Source organism: Protopterus annectens, chromosome 7.part0 (genome assembly GCF_019279795.1).
Source record: "Protopterus annectens isolate FY-2018-M chromosome 7.part0, PAN1.0, whole genome shotgun sequence".
Taxonomy (NCBI): domain Eukaryota; kingdom Metazoa; phylum Chordata; order Ceratodontiformes; family Protopteridae; genus Protopterus; species Protopterus annectens.
The window spans coordinates 1,445,668,047-1,445,691,662 of NC_056739.1; the positions used below are offsets into that span (position 1 = coordinate 1,445,668,047).

Consider the following 23,616-nt stretch of genomic DNA (forward strand, 5'->3'; position numbering starts at 1 on the left):
ATTGGAGAGTCCTTTGGTTAGACATCTTATAAGTAATGATAACCATAGTTTTTTATTCAAAGTAATTGACCAAGTAAATATGGACCTGAGAGGTGGCCCATTTAACCTACTCTTGGAAGAACGGGAGTTAGCTTGGCAGATTAGGCTGAATGCCTTCTCAAGCCCTGGATTGAACGACTCCTTTAATATTTCTTGTCTTCTTAAACTTAGAAGTCTCATTAGGTAATCCCTATAGGAGACCTTCGATATTTTTCTATATGTTACATTTTTATATTTTTATATAAGGTTTAAATTATATATGATTGTTAGGTTGATATTCACTATTAGTGTATATATTTTGTATTTGTCATTTAAACTTATTGTTTATATGGGTATTTTATTTATATGGTAAGGGCATGCATTGTAATAACTGAATAGAATGGTAATGTATTTAGGTATTATATGACAAGTATTTATAGTAAGAATGTTAGGACCAACGTGAGTGGTATAGATTAAACCATTTGGACGGACAGTATTGAGGATGCTGCACAGGTTAAAGAGTTTACTAACTTTGTACTATGCAACACGAACATGTGGTGTTGTATCTAGTTCCACTTGCTTTGATGTTTTAATGAATGGTGAACTGTGCAAATTTCTTATTGCTTTTAACTTTTGAAAACATATGCAACTGTTTTGGCTGGTGATATGAGTTTTTGTTTATGTGTGTGTACATTTGCTTCGGTTATTTTTATTTTTATTGACCAGAAAAACAGTAATGTTGTCAGTATGGTTAACATATCAGCTTATTGTTGATCATGTGATCCAGACCTTACTATTTAAACATGTAAGGAAATTGCTGGTTTGAATCTGAAGAAGTTGCCGTATATACGGCAACGAAAAGCACTTCATTTTATAATTAAACAGTGAACTTTTTATCGTGCTTTGCCCTTTATGTTGGATACCTTGTCTTTTATTTATTTTTACCAGTTTGTCTTATTTTTTTGGAAATCAGTAGGACTTATTGGCGGCACAGATTTATGTCCTAGAGTCTCCCCCCTTTGTGGAATAGACTCCCTCTTCACATCAAACAGAGTACCTTATTAACCATTTTTAAGCACAACCTGGATAACTGGATGGGGAAGAGAAAATACACCCCTGGGATTCCACCTGTGTCCCTGGTGGGCAGTGGCATAGGGTGTTGACTTGTTGGAGCTTGGGCTAAATTCTTAGCTAGGCTTGTAAGGGCATCAGGACCAATAGCCTAGTAACTTCCTATGAGTGATGGAAGGAAAGGCAAAAATAAAATAGCAAAAATCAACCAGTAAAAGTCCATAAAATATTCAGTTGTGGCAGGAACTCCAAGGCATGAAACAAGATGTAGAAACTCCACTTTATTCACCAAAAATAGAAAGTAAAACAGGTTTTAAAACAGGTTTTAGCGCTTTCATCTCGAAATGAGACTTCATCAGAAACCTTCATCAGGAAAGGCAAAAAGCTCAGTGATATTAAAATAATCACTGTGGTAATATCAGTTTGTTCATACTGCTATGATATGGTATCAAGTCAGGTATAAGGATCACAAAAAGTTACATATACAGGTAAAATAAAATTAAGATAAAATGTGGCATTTGTTACATGGAGTGGGAACTACTTTATCCTCATGTGTTATGAGCTCTATATGTAAACATAAGGCAGCACTAAGTAAGGCCTCAGGAGTGTTTATATTATAATGAGGCACAGAGTAAGCCGAAGAGGATATGCAGTATTAGCAAAGAACTAATAAATCATCAGACAGCAGTTATGCTTCAGGTTTTTGTTTAGGAGTGGCATAGAAATTTCAGAAGGTACCAGAGAAAGATGTTAAAATTTGGATCATGAGTTGGCACAGGCAAAAGAAACTTGTTTAACATGCACGCACACATATATATCTGTCTGTCTGTCTCTATATATGTGTCTACTTCAGTAGACAGAAATTACACTTAATAGAAACTTAATTTACCAAGATGACACCACCGAGGTTTGAATAAACCGAGCGCTCACATTACTGCATGTTTTTGCAGGGAATGGCAGTACTTGGCCAGTGTGGGTAAATTTGTCCTTTTCCCCACTGTAGTGCAATCCCAGAGTTGGTATACCCAGATGAGGGGGTTTGGGGTGGGTTTGGCATACTGTGGTATGTTTTTACATTGAATATTGGCCAAGTACCTCCATTCCCTGTAAAAAATGTGGTAATGTGAAGTTTTGGTTTATTCAAACTTCCGTGATGTCATCTCAATAAAGTAAGTTTCAATTAAGTATAATTTCAGTCTCCTGAAGTAGACCCTGATATATATATATATATATATATATATATATATATATATATATATATATATATATATATATATATATAGTTTTTTTTTTTTTTGGGTCTACTTCTGATTGTTGAAAACTCACTTTCTCGACAACCAGACGATCTAACCCATTTAAGCGAAAGTGCACTAAATCGAAAGTGCACTTTCACAAAAGCCAGTTCTCAGAAGTGCATTATAGTGGGGAGAAGGAAATATATCCTTTTCTCCACTGTAGTGCAATTTCTGAGTTAGTATATTTAAGTAGGGTGGGTGTGGGGGACACAACCCCCCCACATGGGGAGTACAGGGGGCTTGCCCCCCTGCAAAATACTGTTTAAAGCAGTTTTGTTTTGTTTTTTTCCAGTCTGGAGAACCAGCTTTTGCGAAAGTGCACTTTTGCTTTAATGGGTTTCGATGCTGGTTGATTAAGATTGTGAGATTTCAAGCAACATAGACCCATAAATATATATATATATATATATATATATATATATATATATATATATATATATATATATACCTATCAATACCTATCAGTATGTGTGTGTGTGTATCTCCTTAGAAAGCAAAGGAACATAACCAAAGCATAGCACTGATATTCTTTCCTGAAATTGATGGGACAAAGTAAAAAAAAAATGGAGGAAGGCCAAAACCCAAAATCATGAACAGTTTTTAATTACTTTAATTCATTTGAAAGTTAATATAACAACAGTATTTGCAACAATATGAGTTTTCTGCAAAATAAAAATATGAACCTATAATGCTTGGTATAATTGACTGACAGTAATCACTTAACAGAAAATCAAAAATGTTATCAGGCACAGGGCAAAACCATGGGAAAGTTGAGGGTTATGAAGTCAGGTGGTACTATAACAATGAGATAAATAGCATTTGCAAACAAGTAATATTCAGAAGAAACTAACTGCAGTGAAACAAAACACACACACAGAAATGCGACTTATACAGGAAGTGAGGCTGTAGTCAGCTACCTGAAGTGTGATGCAGTCCTGATTCACTTTTAAGTGAGAGCAAACTGGCCACCAGATCAAGGTAGTTTCAGGAACCACAAAAAGACCAAAATAAGAAAAGTGTTTGAAAGTTACAATTTTGATAGAGTGAGGATGATGCATAACAGGAACAAATAACTGATTCTGAGAGTAAAATATTCTTTTTGACATCAAACTCTTATGCGTGTGTGTTAAGTTTTTTACTGCAGATCATCAGAACAGACAGCTAACTTTAAATTGTTAAATTAAATATGGGAGTAAGTAATCCCTTCAAGCAGCTTAGCTACTTCATCTTATGGTAACTCGTAGGTTAATGGCTGCCATGGGTATAAGTTTCACAGGTTGCTAATAATTGATTATAGCTGAACAGCGGATTGTGCCAATAACTGAATATAGCTGAACAGAGGATTGAGACCCAAAGGTGATTCTGATGCTTACTTCATATCTGTCTAGCTATTACCAGAAGCAGTGTGATGATAATAACCTGTGCTCACAGCTGCTCTGATAGCTTTCTCATTTTCTCTCTTTCTCCATAAAACTTACAAATTTAAATCTGATGATGTTCTTTCTTGTTGAAAACAAAAATGATACCACTTCCCCTTTAGGACAGAATAGTTTTTAGTTGTGCAGACTTTAGTAGCAAATATCAATAAATATTTTCTCTAACTGCTTTTTGTTTAATTCTAAGGTGGCAAAAAAATCCTGCTTGAAATCAGTATGCTGTAATCATCTGTGCTCCTTAGGACTACTAGATGGAAAGTCCTTATGGTGGGAAGCACAAGTCCTTATGGTTGGAAGCACATCTTTTTTATTGCAAGGAATTATAGTTTTAGTTTTAAATTAGCACACACATACAGCTTGTAAAAAAAAATAATTCATAAATAATTGACTTGGGTACAAGTCTGATACTGCAATGATTATTGCATTTCTTTTAGGTCCTGCCTGCCAAACTTCAACAATTTATGAGAAAAGAAATGGATTTTACCAATGCTCTGGCAAAAAAATCCCGATTATATTAACATCAGTCATCTTTATTTGGAACAGAGTACATCTGTTTGCTTAATAACCACTAAACTCACTATGATTAGCTAGAAAGTAAACAACACAATATATATTTCTTCTGATTGGGAAGCACATCAAATCAAATTAATCTCTTGATGGATGACATCCTTTCTGTCATTGAAACCCCTCTCTTATGTGTAGGTCTTTCTTAATATGCAATAGTATCGGAAATGTATGGAGAAAGTATGTATTCATTATTGTGTTCAGAGCACGTTTCTCTTTATAAGCTGATACTGATGTTCAGTTCTTCACAAGAATGAGAAGTATTTTCACAAAACCTCTAACATGCAGAATATGATGGCTGTATATGTGAACACAAACACTGCAAAGATCCAAACTCATCATAAAAAGACTTGTGTAATGGTTCTCATCATGCATCATGATAAAAACAGGCACTTAAGACCCTCACTCCCCCAGCCTATTAGTAGCAGTGGAACACTGTTAGATTACAGAATTCATTTGGTGCTTGCAATTCTTATGTCTCACTAAAGTATGGCCTCAGAAGTGTGAGAAGGATTCCCATGTCTCTATGATAACATGCTGCTCACATATGCGCATGTAAATACGCATGTTGAATGTGTGGGGTGTGTGTATGTACATGCATACAATCACTAGTGTGTATTTTAGTGGGTTTATGGGTGGGCGGGTGGGTGTGTGTGTGTAGATGTATGTCAATGTCGAGTTGTAAAAAGGCGAGAAGGCGACGACGAAAGTTTATATTCACGAATGTCTGGCTCATCGTAAATCTTCCCCTGGTAAGTAAACAATCAGCCAATGAAATGTAAAAATAAAAACAAACTGAAGCAAATAAAATCCACCCCCCCCCGAACTAAATATACCAGGTCTGAGATCACACTACAGTGGCAAAAAGGGGAAAGTTCACCACATTAGCCAACTGACTCCTTTCATATCGAAAACTTTAGGCAATCCGGAGGTTCATAGCTTTCGTCGCTTCTGTCTCACCATTTTGCAACTCAGCATTATGGTAATTCATTATTTTGAGATGTGCACACATGCATACACTCAGTGGTGCGTAGGAATGTGGGTTTATGTATGTTGTCTGTTAAACTTTATCTTTAGGTGATGTACAATAAGGATGCGTATGCTTTATAATCAGATGTTTGACCACCTTTGATTCTGCTGTGATTCTGCTATTACCTGAAATGTTCCGCAAACTGTGATCATCAAGCTTTAATTGAAATGGGAAACCCCCTATCCATAAAAAAGTAAGATAACCTTAGAATGCCAAAGATCCAAATGCTCTGTCATATATTTAAAGTTCCTTCAAAGCTTAGTTTATTAGAACAAAAATTTGAATGGAAGAAACAGTGATGGAATGTTTATATAAAAATGAAACATTGTAAACATAAATAGTAAGTAGGAATTGTCTTATGTGAAAAAAGCAGAATGTGACCTCAAATCAGAATACCAAAACTTTGATATGACTTACATTCCATGTTATCCTATCTATGGTTTTACAAAATGGCGTTTATCAAGATTTACTAGATTAAAAAGCACTGTACCAAATACATTTACCATATTATTGTATGTTTGTCACTCCAATTGCTCATAAGTTCTGGGACTTTTCAAATATGTAAAATTCTCTAACGGGCAGGATTCACGATGGCTTGCACGGAGTCTAAGAGTAGAGTAAGACTCCATGCAGCCATCATGTCCGACGAGCGATCCAGGAACAGCCTGCAGGGGTGTGCAAGAGAGCTCCTAACACATCTCTTACACGGACAGGGCCGGGACATGCAAATTACCTCAATTGCAACTGAAAGGCATGCAAATGAGGTAGATTTTAGATTCAGGAAACCCAAACCTGTCTGAGTAAGAGTAGTGTTATCTGCAGAAATGTACTCAGTTGACAACTGAGTACCGTTCTGCAAATAGCAAAACGGAGCCGTGACAGCTCGAAATAAAGGTTGCATCCAGTAGAGGAAGCATGCCAATGGCCAAATATATGGCCATTGGCAATGTTTCCTGATGCAAAATGAAAAAAAAATTATTTTATTTTTTTTTATCCAATTTCCGATGTTTAAGCATAGCGCAGCGTTGCACTAAAGGGCTGTGCTCTAAAAAACAGAAAAATAATAATAAAAATCCACAAATGTGGATTTTATGTGAATTTTTAATGTGCAATGCAAGGCAATGGCAGGCTGAAGACAACATGGCTACCGAGTAGAGGTTCGAGAACCCAGTCTAAGAGATGTAACCAAGCATTAGTAGGCAATCCTATGCAAATGAGGGTAAGGATAGTGAATCCCAAGTCTACATAGCAAATGAGCACAGTCAGTGGAGTGTAAGACTAGGATAAGGGGAGTAACAGAGTAGGATATAGGTGACATCATGAGGGGGGTATGTATGAAAGAAGCTAATCTCATTGGAGCAGAGTGGCATGTGTTAGCTGTCAGTTGCTCATCACTGGAAGAGGTGTGTCTGTAGGTATCCTAGCTAAAGTCAAGAAATAGAAGGTGCACACTGTGTCCACCCCCCCTGAGGGAATGGAAAGGGAAAAGGAAGCACAACAAACAGTAGGAAGTTAACCAGGGAGAGTCAGCAGAGCTAGCAGGTGGAAATAATCAGAATCAGGCAATCACACAGGCAGTACACAAACCCAGCCCAGCACTTAAAACTCTGAAAACAACAGCCCATTATGTTTCTGTCAAGAGGCACTGCAACACTGGAGTTAACTAAGAGAAGTGAATACTTAAAAAGCTTAACTGACAAAAAAAAAAATGTTCGCGGCTGCAATTGGAAGCAGTGTCCGCTGTTATTAATATCAGTATTCATTGTGTAATTCCCCACCTCTATACATGACGGCAATACTTTCTAGAGGGAGTGAGACTGACACAGCTAACATACAGTGCACAATCATGAACTTGCATAGAACATATTTAAGAGCTATGGCATCTGCCCCACTCAGATATGCTAGTGTTTGTAGTGCCCTGATACTGTGTGTGGTTTGTAAAGTGCCTCTGTAACATTATTGTTTGCTAGAATGACTGCTTCTCTTATCACTGTCATGTAATGCAATTCCACAACACTGGCTGTTAAGGATTCACAGAACAGGCTTTGTCTAATGGCCTTTCTATTATTCCTTTACATTCCTTCATTGAAAGGAATGATATATTTATTACAAAATCAAATTATTTTATATCTGCTGTGGCTTAGTAATAATTCATGCAGTCTAGTGTGCCCAAGGTCTGGGGTTTGAGACTGAGAGGGGTGTTTTATTTTGCAGATGAGCAGACTACAAACCTTTTAGCTACAGGTAAAACGTTGAATAAATCAACTATGGTAGTGGAACTCAGTCAGCAACATTCTGAAAGGTTACACTGGGCATGCTCACACACATAGGCCATGTCAGAGTATAGCAATGGTCCATACCTATCAGGCAGTTACAGGTGTCAACCCAGGAACCACACACTATCCAGAAATCTGGCCTGTGCACATAGCTATATGACAATAGACACATATACAATATAGTCGAACCCTGTCATAATCACATCTTTGCTGCAGATCCCTAAGTTGTTCATAGAAAGTGGGGAAATGAAGACGATAAACACCTGCAAAGGGTATCATCAATAAACAGGTGTGAATCCTGAACATTATCATAGGTGCAGAGTCTGATCCTAGGCTATCTGCCCTAGGGCATGTACACACCTAGACAGAGTGTGTCTGGCATCTGCAACATGTCCAAGTTGAATACTGTGCATGTGAAAAGTAGGTCACACAAGATAGCCCATATATGTACAGTCCATTGTGCATCTGTGTAGCAGGGACACAGATGATATCCCATGGCCAAACATACAATCACCCATACACCTGTCCAACTGACTCACACAGAGCTATTGGACACCTTCCAACACACATGGCTCATTCCTGCAATTACTGCAGACATTACCATGACCAGTCAGAAGATATCTGCAACCTACAAATGTGGCAGGTGAAAAGAAAACACCCACTAAAGCATATAGTGTACTGTGTTAATGCCTATCTCTGTAGCATCATAACATAGTTAGATAGGGGTTTGAAACCTGCAAATGCTGTATATGTGTGTCACATCCTTTGAGAGGAGTGGCCTTTTTGTAGACTGTAGACACAATGAAGGAGCTACATTCTTCTTTGGAAAGTCTGGTGATGTCAGCATCCTACAAGTATAGCAGGTGTAGAGAACTGCCCAAATGCTGAATGTGTGTGTATGGGGGGGGGTGTTGTGTATGTGTGTCACATCCTTTGAGAGGAGTGGCCTTTTTGTAGACTGTAGACACAATGAAGGAGCTCCATTCTTCTTTGGAAAGTCTGGTGATGTCAGCATCCTACAAGTATAGCAGGTGTAAACAACTGCCCAGTAAAGCATATAGCGTGTCATGTTAATACCTGTCTCTGTAATATCATAGCATACGTAGGTAGGGGTTTGAAACCTGCAAATGCTGAATGTGTATGGGGGGTGATGTGTATCACATCCTTTGAGAGAAGTGGCCTTTTTGTAGACACAATGAAGGAGTTACATTCTTATTTGGAAAGTCTGGTGATGTCAGCATCCTACAAGTACAGCAGGTGTATAAAAATGGCAAATAAAGCATATAGTGTGCCGTGTTAATGCATGTCTTTGTAGTAGTATAACATATGTCGAGAGGGGTTTGAATCCTGTAAGCGATGACTGTTTGTGTGTGTGTGTGCAATTCTGTTTGAAAGGAGTGGCCTTTTTGAAGACTGGGAAAACACACTAAAGATGTATATTCCTCTTTGGAAAGACTGATGATGTCACCACCCAAGAAATACAGACGGAGAAGGGAAGCCACCCAGTAAAGTAAAGAGCATGCTGCACTAATGCGTCTCTCTCTCTAGTGTCATAACATACTTAGGCAGGGGTTTGAATCCTGTAAGTGCTGACTCTGTGTGTGTTACTCTTGGACAATGTGGTGTGGGTTTTGCTTTTACTATGTTATGACATATTATGATTGCAACAGTAAGTGCATTACACACATCAGGTATCTGCGTGGCAAATATATATGTGTACATGTTCCCTTAATCAGTACATAGGTGTGAAGCCTGCATACTACATGAATACATTTGTTGCCATTGACAGGTTGTGCCGCTGTTTCTTAGATCGTAGGTCACATATGTATGTATGTGACAGAGTCATCCACTGTCGTGATCCGTGGCCAGGGTCATCTGTGCCACACACACCCATGACAGTTACTTAAGAGTAGTGTGAGTGAGGGTATATGCCTGGGGTATATGTCAGACATGTTCATACACAACAATGACTGACAATAATAGACAGTCTTTATAGGTGTACAACCGCCTTGTGGATATGCATCCAGAACTCTAATGTCTCATGTGACACACCTTGGAACTCCACAATACCTATGGATATGTGGATACCAAGGGACACATGACATAACATGAGGTTGTATGTACACATTGGTACCCAACATACATGTTGAGGGCTACCACCTATGTGGTACTGATGGGATAGTAAGTATAGTACATGTGAATGACTATGCCATAGTCGGCTTACTGCTATACAGCATGTATCAGATGACAGGCATCTGTCTGTATGATAACCTTGTGTAGGATATGTGTCCCTAAAGTGCCCTCGTTGGTGTGGCGCGCATGTCCGCACATACACATTTTACTGGATAAAGCGCTGCTAAACTTTGGGCAACCCTATTTAGCTGGGTAAAGCACTGCTTAAATCTGGAGCCTTTAAAATATATATTTTCTTCAATAATAAATTGGCCATTTCACTGCTTTTTATAATATTTTAATCATATATGTTAGGTATTATTTCACATACTGATTTGGAACATAAAAAAAATAAGAAGGGTAGTGGTGGGACTCAAACCTTGAATGCCTACTCTTTGGGCTAATGCTCTACCATTACACTACTGCAACTTAGCAGAATTTGAATAATTAGTTCTTATATGCTATTCGCTGTCACAATTGCAAACTGTGGTTAGGCAATGGGCACACCCGCACACACATGCGCAAATACCGGCAACCATACCTCTCAACTGTACAGATTTTCGCAGAATGTCCAAATTTTTGCCTTATATTTTTGGTCCATTTTTCATAAAATTGTGGCTTTCTGGCAAATTATTAAAGATTGAAGTTAGAGAATAATGACAGACATTTGAGTTTTAGACTTCATATCATACAGAACATGCATAGTAATGCAAAACCTGTTATTCTATCAACTTTCTAATTTGTAAGAGCAATATTTAAAACATGTCCCTATTTGTACCAGTTTTTTAATGGCTTTGTCCAGATTTCTTATTCTAAGAGGTTGAGAGGTATGCAGGCAGCTATATCGTGGATTAAAAATAAAAACATAATATTTTACGTTTTATAACTTTGATTGGGGTTTCCAGTGTCAGGGAGTGTGCTGTTGGGTGCAAGTACATTTGAGCGACCTTGCTCTTGTGTGCTGACATTGTGCTTTGTAACAACTTGCAGGGGCGTGACCATTTAGACTGCTCAGCAGTTGGACACGCCCCTGCTTTCATACTCAGTCTGTGTAAGAGTTACTGATGAGTCAGCGTGCCCTCATGAATATTCATGGCTCGCTGACGTCATACTGTTCAACTGCAGCCTCCGTGTAAGACTTATTAAGTCTTACACGGAGGATTCATGAAGCTTGGCGCAAGGCCGGTGTTAGGCTTGCGCCGACCGTATGGCGTGAAGATGGTGCAGTAGCGTCAAAAGCATATTAATGAAGGTGCGCTGCCACGACAGCCATGTGCATAGGAAACGAGCGCGAGTGCATAGGGCATGTCGAAGTGCCGCACGGAGGTGTGGAAATGTCAGCTGTCTACGTGCAACCTAAAATGCTTGCATATAACAATTTGCATGCAATAGTAATCACATCTGTCAGTGTCCATGGATACTGAAACGTATGCAAAGCATGCAAGACAGTTCCTGCAAACACAAAATGAAGAAGCAAACACAAATGCACAGTAGGGAATAACGGGTCCCCATCCCTCGAACAAATGACATTGAAAACCGTGTGCCCGTAGTCCAACGCAGTGTAGATAGTTATACCAAATGGAAGTGAAACACATCATGTTAGCGCACCGCCAATAGCTATGTCCAGCCCAATGGTCAGGGTCACCAGCTGTCCCACATTGTGAGGGAGAGTACACAGCTGGGCAGATGTGCCCATAACAAAACCACGGTAAATGTAAATACCTAGCGACCGTATGACAGAATTATATCCCACAGTGCATGTAATAGTCACATACAATAGGTATGTCTGTATTTAACATACCATATGTGACAAGAAATAGAATAAGCAAGAAAATGAAACAGAAGGAGCATATAAACTGCTACAACAATAAGGCAACATGTAGGCTTAAAGGAACCGTATTATCCGTAGTGTTGACTGTGGGTATGTGTTGTCCAGTACAATCGGATATGTGTCCAGAATATATCCCATCCTGGACATAGGAAAAGGTGGCACCCTACCAATAATCAGAGCAGTCGGCCAAAATCCGCACATATGCGGTCCAAGCCGTACTTGTCAGGATGTGTCACAGTTGAATGGGTATTACCTGGGTGTACCAACCATGTCATGAAAGTTAAGTATGGGCGTGTACCTATGTGCGTGATGTATTGCATGTGGAAGGTGAAACATGCCAGGGTAGTCCACACAACCATACAGGTATCTGACATATGTAGTGTATGCAATGTGTTATCTTGACCGTGTCATTGGCCATCAACCAAAGCAGTGATGGATGGAGTGTCAGGAATATGTGTGGGGGGGATGGGTAATGGTATAATCCTCAAAGGCAAGACTGTGTCGTATGCAGAATAGGTGAACTGGAGGTGTATGAGGGAGTTGCGGGTGAGTCAGAGAGAAACACAAAGAACATGTATACACATCTGCAATACAACCTGCCAGGCCACACTGTAGAACACAATCCCACAAACATATGAATATTAAAATGTGCGATACAAATGTACAGGAATGTCACCGGCACATACCCACAGATTGGTCCTGATGGAACCAGCCCATTCAAATGCAACACACCTGGATGCATAATGGAATACCCATCATCCCCTCCACAGCACACAACCCGCCCCCATACCTGAACATCCACCAAATCCAGCCATACTTGGCCTACTAGCTTGGTGCAGCCACATCTACACATAGTGACCACTACTCATATGTAGTAGGCAGTGTCACCCTAAGCAGTTTCAGGATTGCAAACTATGTATCTCTTGCATGTAAAACCCCCAGCACATTTTTGTAAAGTCAAAAGAATGGTTGGTATTGGTCTTGTTAAATTTTTGGATATCCCTCATGGGATAAGTAACTTGTGTAAACATCAGAATGGGTATCAAGACATGATGTCCAGTCCTGTAGACATCTGGACACAAGTTTGAATGTGCAGTAGTGGTGCACGAGACTGTCCAGCCCTAGACGGTCATGCAGAACCTACTACCCAGGATCAAACACCTGCCCGTGACGCACGTGTCCCCACATGAATAATCGAGAGAATATATTGTACACATTCACATAGTGGCACTTGGAAATAGGGTGATGAAGGCACTGACATAAACAGGATATCCCCTGATCCACTGTGAGAGGGACAGTCACTGTGTGGGTAGGTGAGTCCTGACCAGCAATGATACAATGCCAAATGTCCTGTGATTGTAGGAAATAACTATGTACCATACTGCATGCAACAGTTGCCTAAAGCAATCATGTCAGGATAGAAAATATGTAATTTGTACAAGAAACAGACTAACAACTAAAGTGCTAAAGGTATAGGCTCTCAGCTAGGAAAATAATGAATGTTCTAAACCCACACTGACCGTGGGTATGTGTTGGCCTAAACAATCTGGTGTCCCCAGAATATATCCCAACCTGTACATATGACAATGTGTCAACCCTCCCAATGGGTAGAGCATTCGCACAATAACTGGCCAGCCTCTTAATCACTCACAAAGCCAGTGACCTTTGGAGGAAAGGTGTTGAATGAGAATGACTAATTACAACAATTAAGAGTAATAGACGCATTTAACTGCAGAAAATAAGTAGCAATACGAATCTGTCAACACGTTCCAAGTTAATAGTACTAATATGGTAGAAGTGTCCATGATTGTCCCTGATTTGTCATAGACTTATCCCTGTAGAAACTAGTCCCCGAGTATCACAGAGGTCCCTACACATATGTACACCAACCGTCACATTTGTTGACAGGACTATTGCATACCTGTAGTGAATTTATAACTGATGTCCAGAATAATATTCATCATATATATAAATGAATGAAATAGTCAAATTTGAAGGGAAACACGTGGAAACCCCCGCACCCTGTATTATGTAGTGGAACCACTCCCCGCCCTATATTATGTAGTGCCAACATAATAATGTGGTCAGAGGTGCCCAAAAACTTGCGTCTGTAAACACAGGTAGAATGCTAAAATCTGGACTAACTCTGTCCATGTACTACATCTGATATTTGAACAGGTACAGGGCAGTTCTAGTCACCAGTCGGACAAATCCAAGCCTAAATCCGGACCAGTACATGAACACCCTGACAATCAAACACACGTATGTGCGAGGACTATAAGCGTAGGAGTTCTGAATATCCTTGGAGTGAGTAGACATGCAGCACGGTCCAGAGCAGTAAGAAATAGGGAATGTTGGAAGTGTAGTACTGCAGTTTTCCCAGCAGGAGAATGGATGCCTGCTGTGTAAATGAAGCGGTGAGGCATATGTCAGAGTAGCTGTGAACCATGGGTATACATATAAATGAGGCAGAACAACAATAGTGTAGAGGTTAGAGCATCTGCCTAACGTAAAGGCATTTCCGGTTTAAGTACGACTATAGCACATATTCATTTATTGTGTAATTAATGCCTCTGTGCTGTAAAGCCAACATTTATACATGTAAAGGTGACCACGTGTCTCGCATGGGGCCGTTAACTGGATTCCATCAATCAAAGTGGTACTTTCATAAGGAATAAGGTACATGTAATCACAAAGAAGTGGCAGTAAACATATGTAACTCACAATAAGTAGATGCAAGTGCGCCTGTGCGGGTGTAAGCAGTTTGTAGCATAGCAAATGTATGTTGTCTTGTACAGCTATAACTTTTATATAGATAGATAGATAGATAGATAGATAGATAGATAGATAGATAGATAGATAGATGTGTGTATAGATAAATATCCACAGACATAAAAGAAATATGCAATTATATATCTATATATATTTATATATATTTATATATATATATATATATATATATATATATATATATATATATATAAATATATAAATGAACGCCGAAAGACGAAAGCAAACATAAGGGTTGTGAAGGGAATCTAGAGCAAGTAAGGTATTATAAAGTGCTCGCAGCGTATGTCAGATAAAGCTGCACAAGAGTGAGTAGAGCACGGCTATGCAGACCAGAGGCAGGGTTATACGAGTGGCCATAACATCGTTGACGTGCTATGTCAACATTATACACTGACGGAATGTAGTTCATGTTGTGACCACCTACACTTGTAACCCACAAATTGTTCGTAATCCATAACACCAGGAAAGGCACATATGTGCAAATATGAATGGAGGGAGACCCTGTGAATACAAGAGGTGGTACAAAATGTGTGTAAGTCCCCAATGCTCTGGAGAGGGCAATGTGTAAAGGTGTGTCATGGCTGTGATATCTGGTGGATAATGGTTGTTATGCGTGGAGACTCAACACAGGTGTGCTGGAGAAACTATGGATATGCGATTATGGACACAGGAGTGTTAGGGTATGTTGCGCCAGTTGCAATGGAGCAGCCCATGGAGGTCAGCTAGTACATAAGTGCGATTCCCAGATAGAGCGGTGTCTGCGTGGAGATATGCGTGAATGGGCGTACCATCGTCTGAGGTTGCGCGTCAGGGCTGGCAGCCCAGAACGTAAAACCTATCTGCCAACCATGAGCGGAACGGAGTTCTGCTGTGACAACCTCAAACTGGAAAAAGCAGAAAGGCACAACTACATGCAGACATCAATATGTTGACGTACAATCTCTGTAACACAAGCACTCATTCTATTAACATTAATAATATGAATGTGCACAGAAACAAACACAGTAGCAGGAATAATAGGCTGCACATACGAGCAATAGGTTGAATGACACTGTATCACATCACACTTATCAGCAGTACCCCAGACATGAAAAATGTGCGACATCTGTCTGCTATATAATGTGCAGTATACTGATCACAAGTTCACTGGAGTAAAGTGCCTGTGTCATAATGACTAAGGCAATAGTATGCTGCTAAAGCAGAGATGAAACCCAATACACATGTGTAAATGTCTATGTCCGGGAAATGTATTGGTTAATGGACACACAGATGTATATATAGATAAAAATATATATACATGTAGATATATACATTGATATACACACACACACACACACACACACATATATATATATATATATATATATATATATATATATATATATATCTATACAGATATATATATATCTATACAGATATATATATATCTATATATATATATATATAGATATATATATATATATTATATATATATATATATATATATATATATATATATATAAAAACATACACAAAGATATATACATCTATATAGATAGAAATATATACACATACAACAGGTATTTATATATATATACATACACACAAAACAAATATATATGTCATTGTAGATATACACATGTACATAACTAGGTTACTTTACAGCAATTAGGGGTAACATATGTTCAGACCAGGCATATGTTACTGGGAGGACCAATAAATAAACATTTTATCTCCCGCACCGCCAAGCTAGGCAGGTCAGACATACAGACATGCAATAAAGGTAAATACTCCACTGCATTCCAAACCACCAGCAGGAAAGTACCAGTGGGAGAGATCTGCAAGGTCTACACTTTAAACATGGATAACGGGGTCCCTTGCGGGACACCAAAAATTCACTATACAGGCAACCTGTAGTCATTGACACAAGCAGGATGTAGCTGTACACGGAACAGTAGATTGTGCAAGTGTAATAATACATGGGTTGAGAAAACATACGACATGTGTCCTGAGATGGGGAGACTGGGCACTGTGTAGGGGTGTGCTCATACCCCAACTGCGCTCACAGTAAGTAGTTCTCATGAGTGCTGTAGAGGGGTGCCAGGTAGGTGAACAATGGGTATGCAATAATGGGCTTAAGTGTGCAGGTGCTGGTTGGCAGAGATGTAGTAAGCCCGCCCAGTGGAAGTCATTAATATTCCTATGTGGGCATAGCAGACGCCTGTACCTCCCAAACCTGAAGAGCACATCTACCGGATAGTGTGTAAACCATCGGGGGAATACACAGGGACCAAATCAGTGCCGTATGCCCGATTAGCATGGACGTCCATAGTTATGAATCAGAATGTAACAAAGTCCAACTAAACACTTCCAGAACTAGTGATATTAGGTGAACAGGTGGCGGAATACAGGTAATGACAGATGACAACATGTATGAATCATAAACAGCATGTACCTCGACAAACGTGAATGAATACATATGCTCTGTGACTGTCAATGTGTCTGGTTAATAGAACCAGTCATCTAAATGTGTCCCACAGGGTGTTATGCAGTTTTCCTGATATAGTGTTCATTCTCCCCCATTGGTATGTGAGGTGTGCTAGTTACGGAAAGTGCATAATTTGCTGATCACCTTAGGTAGATGATAGCATAATAGATGAGGTTTACCACCCATACACCTTTGAGGGACACACCCGTCTGGGCAGTCGTGTCCTGCAAAATGAATGTTATGGCACATGGCCTGTGAGTTCGGGAAAGGAGGCCTTATATTGTGCGTAGTGGTGTCAGAAATTAATTTGTTGTATCACAAACAGCTACATGTAATAGGAAACAGTGTTAACAATTATAATGCTACAAGAATAACCTTAACGTATGCAAACCGTTGAAGTAGTCAGTTTACTACTGGCTGTGGGTATGTGTTGCCTTGACACATGTGATAGCTCTACATATGGGATCTATAGGGCCGCCACCATTCTGAATGGCCAAAGTGAGACTTGCTCTGTAGAAATGTCAGATGTATCAGGGCAGAACATACCTACAGCCATGCATAGTACAGAAATATACATATCGGCACAAATCAAAGCTTAGTCTAGCAGCAGTAAAGTTGCTTATGCTACTACATATAACATATCGACGTGTCAGGTATACAAGACCTGTAACAAGCAACCACTACAGACATGTAGAATATGAAAATGTCCCCTAATCAGGGCAGTTGCAATGGCTAGAGTATTGTCACATGACATATGCCTAATGAGGGACTGTCCCATGCAAAGTGGGAAAGGTGTTACTCCTACAGTCTCCCGTCGTGCAATCTGAAAGGTGGAAAACGTACAGTAGGTATTCGGTAGCATGACTCAGTGGACAGCTGCATTAACAAAATAACATTCACATGTCAGCATTGCAGAGTATCGGTTCCCATGTATCAGGCAGATGGGAGCAGATCGCATGAGGAACACGCATATAATACGATTACGTCACTGGACAGGCCGCCGTGTCTGTACAGTTGAATGCCTGCCTTCACCAAATGGTTAGACATACCCGATAGTGTAGTCAGGTAGTCCAGTGCATCACAAGGGATCGCACACACCCAGCATGGGTGACAAATGTAAACACAAATGTCGGTGAGAGAGTGACTGTAAGCGTGTTTGTCTACCAGTATGCCAGTAGTGCACTGTCAAAGAAATGTGGAGTCTAAATGGGTATAAGGTGCTGTAACCAGAGATCAGCAGTGCTTAACACTGTGCAAACCCATGCACAACCACTCCCACCTGCTGGAATGTGCCTTACCCAGTCCATATCCAAAGGCGTCGGTCTGTCCGCAAACAAAGAACTGTCCTATTCACGTGCTGGTAGCAGTACCTTGCGCACATAACTCATGTGAATTAACAATAGACTATGGCATATGTACAGACAATAGACCATGTACACACACCATACAGCACAGTCATCCAACAGTATAGCAATGTACTGGCAGATATGTCCGGACCACTGGTGTATGCATGCCTGACCGTCCTGTGTTTCAGTGTGTGAGCATGCCCAGTATGACTGTTACACATGTTGTCGACCGACATTACCGTCATACAGTCATGTGTGTGAGCATGCCAAGTATGGTCAGCTGTATTGCATGTGTCACATGTCCAGATAGTCAGTACCGTGTTGCCTACCCCTCCGTTCTACACAGACAGGTGTCATGCTGTGTCTGCAGGGTAGCTAATGGTCATGTGGCATTGACAGTTGTTACATGTCTGCATAGCGTGGGGGGACATCCAACCACATCCACAGTCCTACACAGCACAGTGGATGGTGCACATGACTCTCACATGTGTAGGTTGGACAGGGGGCACAGCTGACAGTTGTACACATCTGCCACTACTGTACTGGTATGCCAGGTACTCCATGTCAGTGTGTGGACCTACCTAAATTGCTGGTTGGGGAGATACCAGTGTACGCCAGATCCCAGCTTTAAATACCAGCATAGTGGTGTTGGACGTCCTAGCTTTCACACCCTACATCAAACTACCTGGCCCGCTGTAGTCTGTTTGTGTCTTTGGGGGTTGGGGTCATTCATTGAGCATATCCATAAGCCATTGTATATCATTTTCCTGTATTGGTCCACACCTGTCCAGCTGCATGGAACGTATGTGGGCTGTACGGACACACATGATTTTCAGCCCATAATCTGCAGTGGGTTGGGACACCCCATGTAATACTGGCTACCATTGTGACCCCTGTATGTGCTACAGATGTCATGGTGCCACTATGGATGTTTGCTGTCTGCTGCCCTAACATTCAGCCACCAATGTCTCTTGTATGCTCACATACATACCATAGCAATGGGTAAATACACATTCTAATACAACTGACAATTGTTAGGTCGATAGACATACCCTGGGGGTGTTCTGGACCTGAGGATGGTGCTGGAGAGCTGCCTATGTCAGACGCACACAGTGCACCTCCTATACATGGCCGAGAACAGGTAATGTCATGTTTGGCATCCATTGTATTGTGTGCGGGTCAGAGAGGGGAAATCCGTGGGCACCTACTGTGTCAGTGCATATGCCTTGTGTTGCCTCTTTGCCAAGGGCAGGTCATACTGTGCACGGTCTTTCGCCGACTGGGCCCTGCTCAGGTAGTTCCTTCACCAAATCACACTGTGCCTGTACAGGTCTTGGCAGTGGTGTTGGGCCGTCTGGACCTGCCCCATGCTGTTCCTGCTGCAACTGTTACTGCAGGATCAGATTGTGTAGCATAGCAAATACCATAACAAATTTTGTGCATGTAGCTAGTGAATACTGCAGGGCTCCACCGGATGTGTCCAGATACCAGAACCATGACCTGAACATCCCAAGCACATGCTCAATTATATGTCTTGCCTGTGCATCCGCCTCATTATGATGTGAGTGTTCAGGTGTGTGTGCATTGCTGATGGGTGTCATCAGCCATAACACCAGTGGTTACCCAGCATCGCCCACTAGGAGACTGTAGGGGATGTCCATATTGGCAAAGGTGTGGTACAGCTGTGTCAGAAGCCATATATCAGAATCATCATAGCTTCCAGAGCAGACAGCACACACATTCAATCTAATGCCCTGGCCATTGCATATGGCCTAGCTGTTGGATGGTATGCCCCTGCAGTGAATGTAGGCCCTACCCCGCTCACCAGGTGGTGCTTTGTTGTGTACGTGTGTGCAGGCTATAGCACCCAGTACCCCAGGGTAGTCAGCCATGTGGTTGAAGAGATGCATATTGCTGGTCTACTAATCACGTGTGCTGAGGACATGTACATGCTCACTAGCATGTGTTGACATGGCGTCTGTGAACTGGTGCAATACTCTGGATGCAGATGCCTGTGAGATCCCCATGATATCCCCAGTTGTGCTGTGTGAGGTACCTGTGGCTAGTATACCTAGGCCAACACATACTGTGGTATCCACTGTGATGGGTTTCCCTCTGCCTGTTTGATGTGTCAGGTGTGGCAGGCACAGGTCAACAAGCCACTGTAGGAGGTCTCTGTCCACCCCATAGTGCTCCACCATCCCCAGCTCATGTAGCCCCTGGTAAGTCACCCTGGGTCTATAAAGTCTTATGTCACCCCAGTAAGGGTTGTTCGGCAGCATACACATCCACATTGCCCTCAGCCTCCTGCACATGTTGGTCTATGTTGCCTGCTGCAGCCCTTCTCATTTGGTTGGACTGTGTTGTGAAATCTCCCCGCAGGTATACACCGGAGGTGTAGAGTGTGGAAAAAACCTGTGCGTATGCTGCTTGCTCACATTACCGTACTGTTCAGGTGCGGGCTGGCCATGTCATCTGTTGATTGTGCTGATCATCAGCTGTTTGTGCAGCCTGTACACCCTGACTACCCCACTACTGCTTTTGTCCCTCCCAATGTCACCAGGCAGGTATAGACACACCCCTAGCTTAGGCGTGCTAAGGCAGGAGCACTCCCGAGGAACAGTTCTGCAATGTACATACAGTATGCCTGACCCCCCTCCCATGCTGTCAACTATATTCGAGCCCTGCACCCGGCTAACTGCACACATACACTCCAGGGATCTGCATCACACCCTGGGGATAAATGGGATACACTATTGTCAACCTCATCTGCATAGTATAGTCTTCTAATGAATAGTTATATGACCCATACCAAACCTCCAAATTAATAACCACTGCTTAGTGTCGCTCAGATCCATACACAACTGGTAACAGGTGCCTTACTATCACCATATTTGATGTCCCATGGTCTTCCCAGCAACAAAATAACCGGTGTCTACACGACTACAAACCGGGACCCTGCACACAACAGGTGATGTGCATTACCAGTATGCCATGGCAGATATACATGCATCTGAGGTTATCACGTAAGATCATCTGGCACAAACATTCAATAGTGTTGATGTCCACAGGCATATATGTTTACATCTATGTCTATCTCTCTATATCTACATATATCATATATAGTATATGTATATATATATATATATATATATATATATATATATATATATATATATATATATATATATATATACATACATACATACACACATATACATATACACACATATGTAGATATTGCATTTATATCACAACAGTGGACCGCATGACAGCAAAGCATTGGACAGGAATGAAAAGGAAACTACATGTGCCACCTGCATCATGTAGTGTTGTTACTATCAAGGCATGTGCGTTTTGTTGCGTCGCATGGGTCAGACTGTATTAAGGGTAAGAGTAGGGATGCTGACATTTACTCACCAGACCTATTGGCGAATGTATGTGTTGACAACCCAGTGTCTTGGCAGAATATGCGAGCTGTGGACACTATATAGGTCAGCAACAAAACACACTACACACATCCCGCAGCTAGCCACCCACAGATACCAACACATAGGGTATAACAGCCAAACACACACACCTGCCATGCCTTGGAATCGAGCACCTACCTGTCTATTCTGCCACACTACAGCATTACACAGTAACAGAATGCGCTACCGAGTTTTAGCATCACATCACTCCCAGAGGCATACTTCTGGGTGGGTGACATCATCAGCAAAGGAAAAGTCGCCGATAGGAAGTGTACAGAGAGTGAGTTGTCTAAAACCATCATTTTGTTCCCTGGCAGCTGGAAACACACACACACACGTGGCAGGGCTGTGATTAGAACATAGAACGTACTACCTGACTACCTTATCACACTACAGCATTACACAGTTACAGAACGCGCTACCGAGTTTACTGGAACACACCACTCCCAGAGGTATACTTCTAGGTAGGTGACATCATCAGCAAAGGCAAAGACACCAATACAGAATGTATGGAGAGTAAGCAGTCTAAAAGCATTACTCTGTCCCCAGGCAGCTGGAAACGCACACTTGGCAGGGCTGGGAGTTGAACATACATCTAACTACCTTATCACACTACAGCATTTTGCAGTTGCAGAACGCACTACCGAGATTACTGGAACACAGCACTCCCAGAAGCATACTTCTAGGTGGATGACATCATCAGCAAAGCAAAGACGCCATTAGGGAATGTATGGAGAGTGAGCAGTCTAAAAGCATTACTCTTTCCCCAGGCAGCTAGAAACACACACACACACTTGACAGGGCTGGGAGTCAAACATACACCTAACTACCTTTTCACACTACAGCATTTTGCAGTTACAGAATGCGCTACTGAGATTACTGGAACACATCACTCCCAGAGGCATACTTCTAGCTGGATGACATCTCAGCAAAGGTAAAGACGCCATCAGGGAATGTATGGAGAGTGAGCAGTCTAAAAGCATTATTCTGTCCCCAGACAGCTGGAAAAACACAGACATGCACACACATACACACACACACGCACTTGGCAGGGCTGGGAGTCGAACATACACCTAACTACCTTATCACACTACAGCATTACACAGTTACAGAACGTGCTGCCAACATTACTGGAACACAGAACTCCCAGAGGCATACTTCTAGGTGCATGACATCATCAGCAAAGGCAAAGGCGCTGATAGGGAATGTATGGAGATTGAGCAGTCTAAAAGCATATTACTGTCCCAAGGTAGACGGAGACAAACATGTGGCAGTGGTGTGAGCGGGACAACTGCCTATTTACGGAGCACTATTATAACACTACATAGATACAAGATGCGCCGCAGACAGTACACCCTTCAAGACAGTCAACTAGTGTGTTCAATGTAGGAATCCATCCTGACATGGGGTATGGACATCTGTTGCCTGGATGACCACTATCGCTATTCAGGATTTCAATGGTCATGCCCATACACAGAGGCACATAACCGACACAAGGTGTCACTGGGCATGCTCACACAGTAGCACACGTCCGTTTGGAATGTACTGTGTGTCCATCTACACAACGGCGTACTGGGCATGCTCACACACTTAGTAGTAGCGAACGGCTATCTTGTATGTACACGGATTCTAAACACGGAAGGGCAGTGTGTCAATAGTGAACATTGTTAGCACGAACGCTGCACTACATATATCTGACACCGTTCGTCAGTGCTAGATGTGTAGTGTTCGTAAGCACAGCTGACAATCCAGATCCAACAATGGGGAATACAGACATCTCTGCAATGAGGAACACCTGGCATATGGCACAGTTGTGCACAATAGCACTACCACCGTATACCTCAGAT

The 23,616-nt window shown here is 41.3% G+C and overlaps 1 protein-coding gene across 2 annotated transcripts in view; it reads left to right on the forward strand.

The window, feature by feature from the left end:
- CNTN4 (contactin 4) overlaps window positions 1-23,616 on the forward strand; it is a 3,809,844-nt gene that overhangs the window by 1,903,065 nt on the left and 1,883,163 nt on the right. The window lies entirely within an intron of this gene.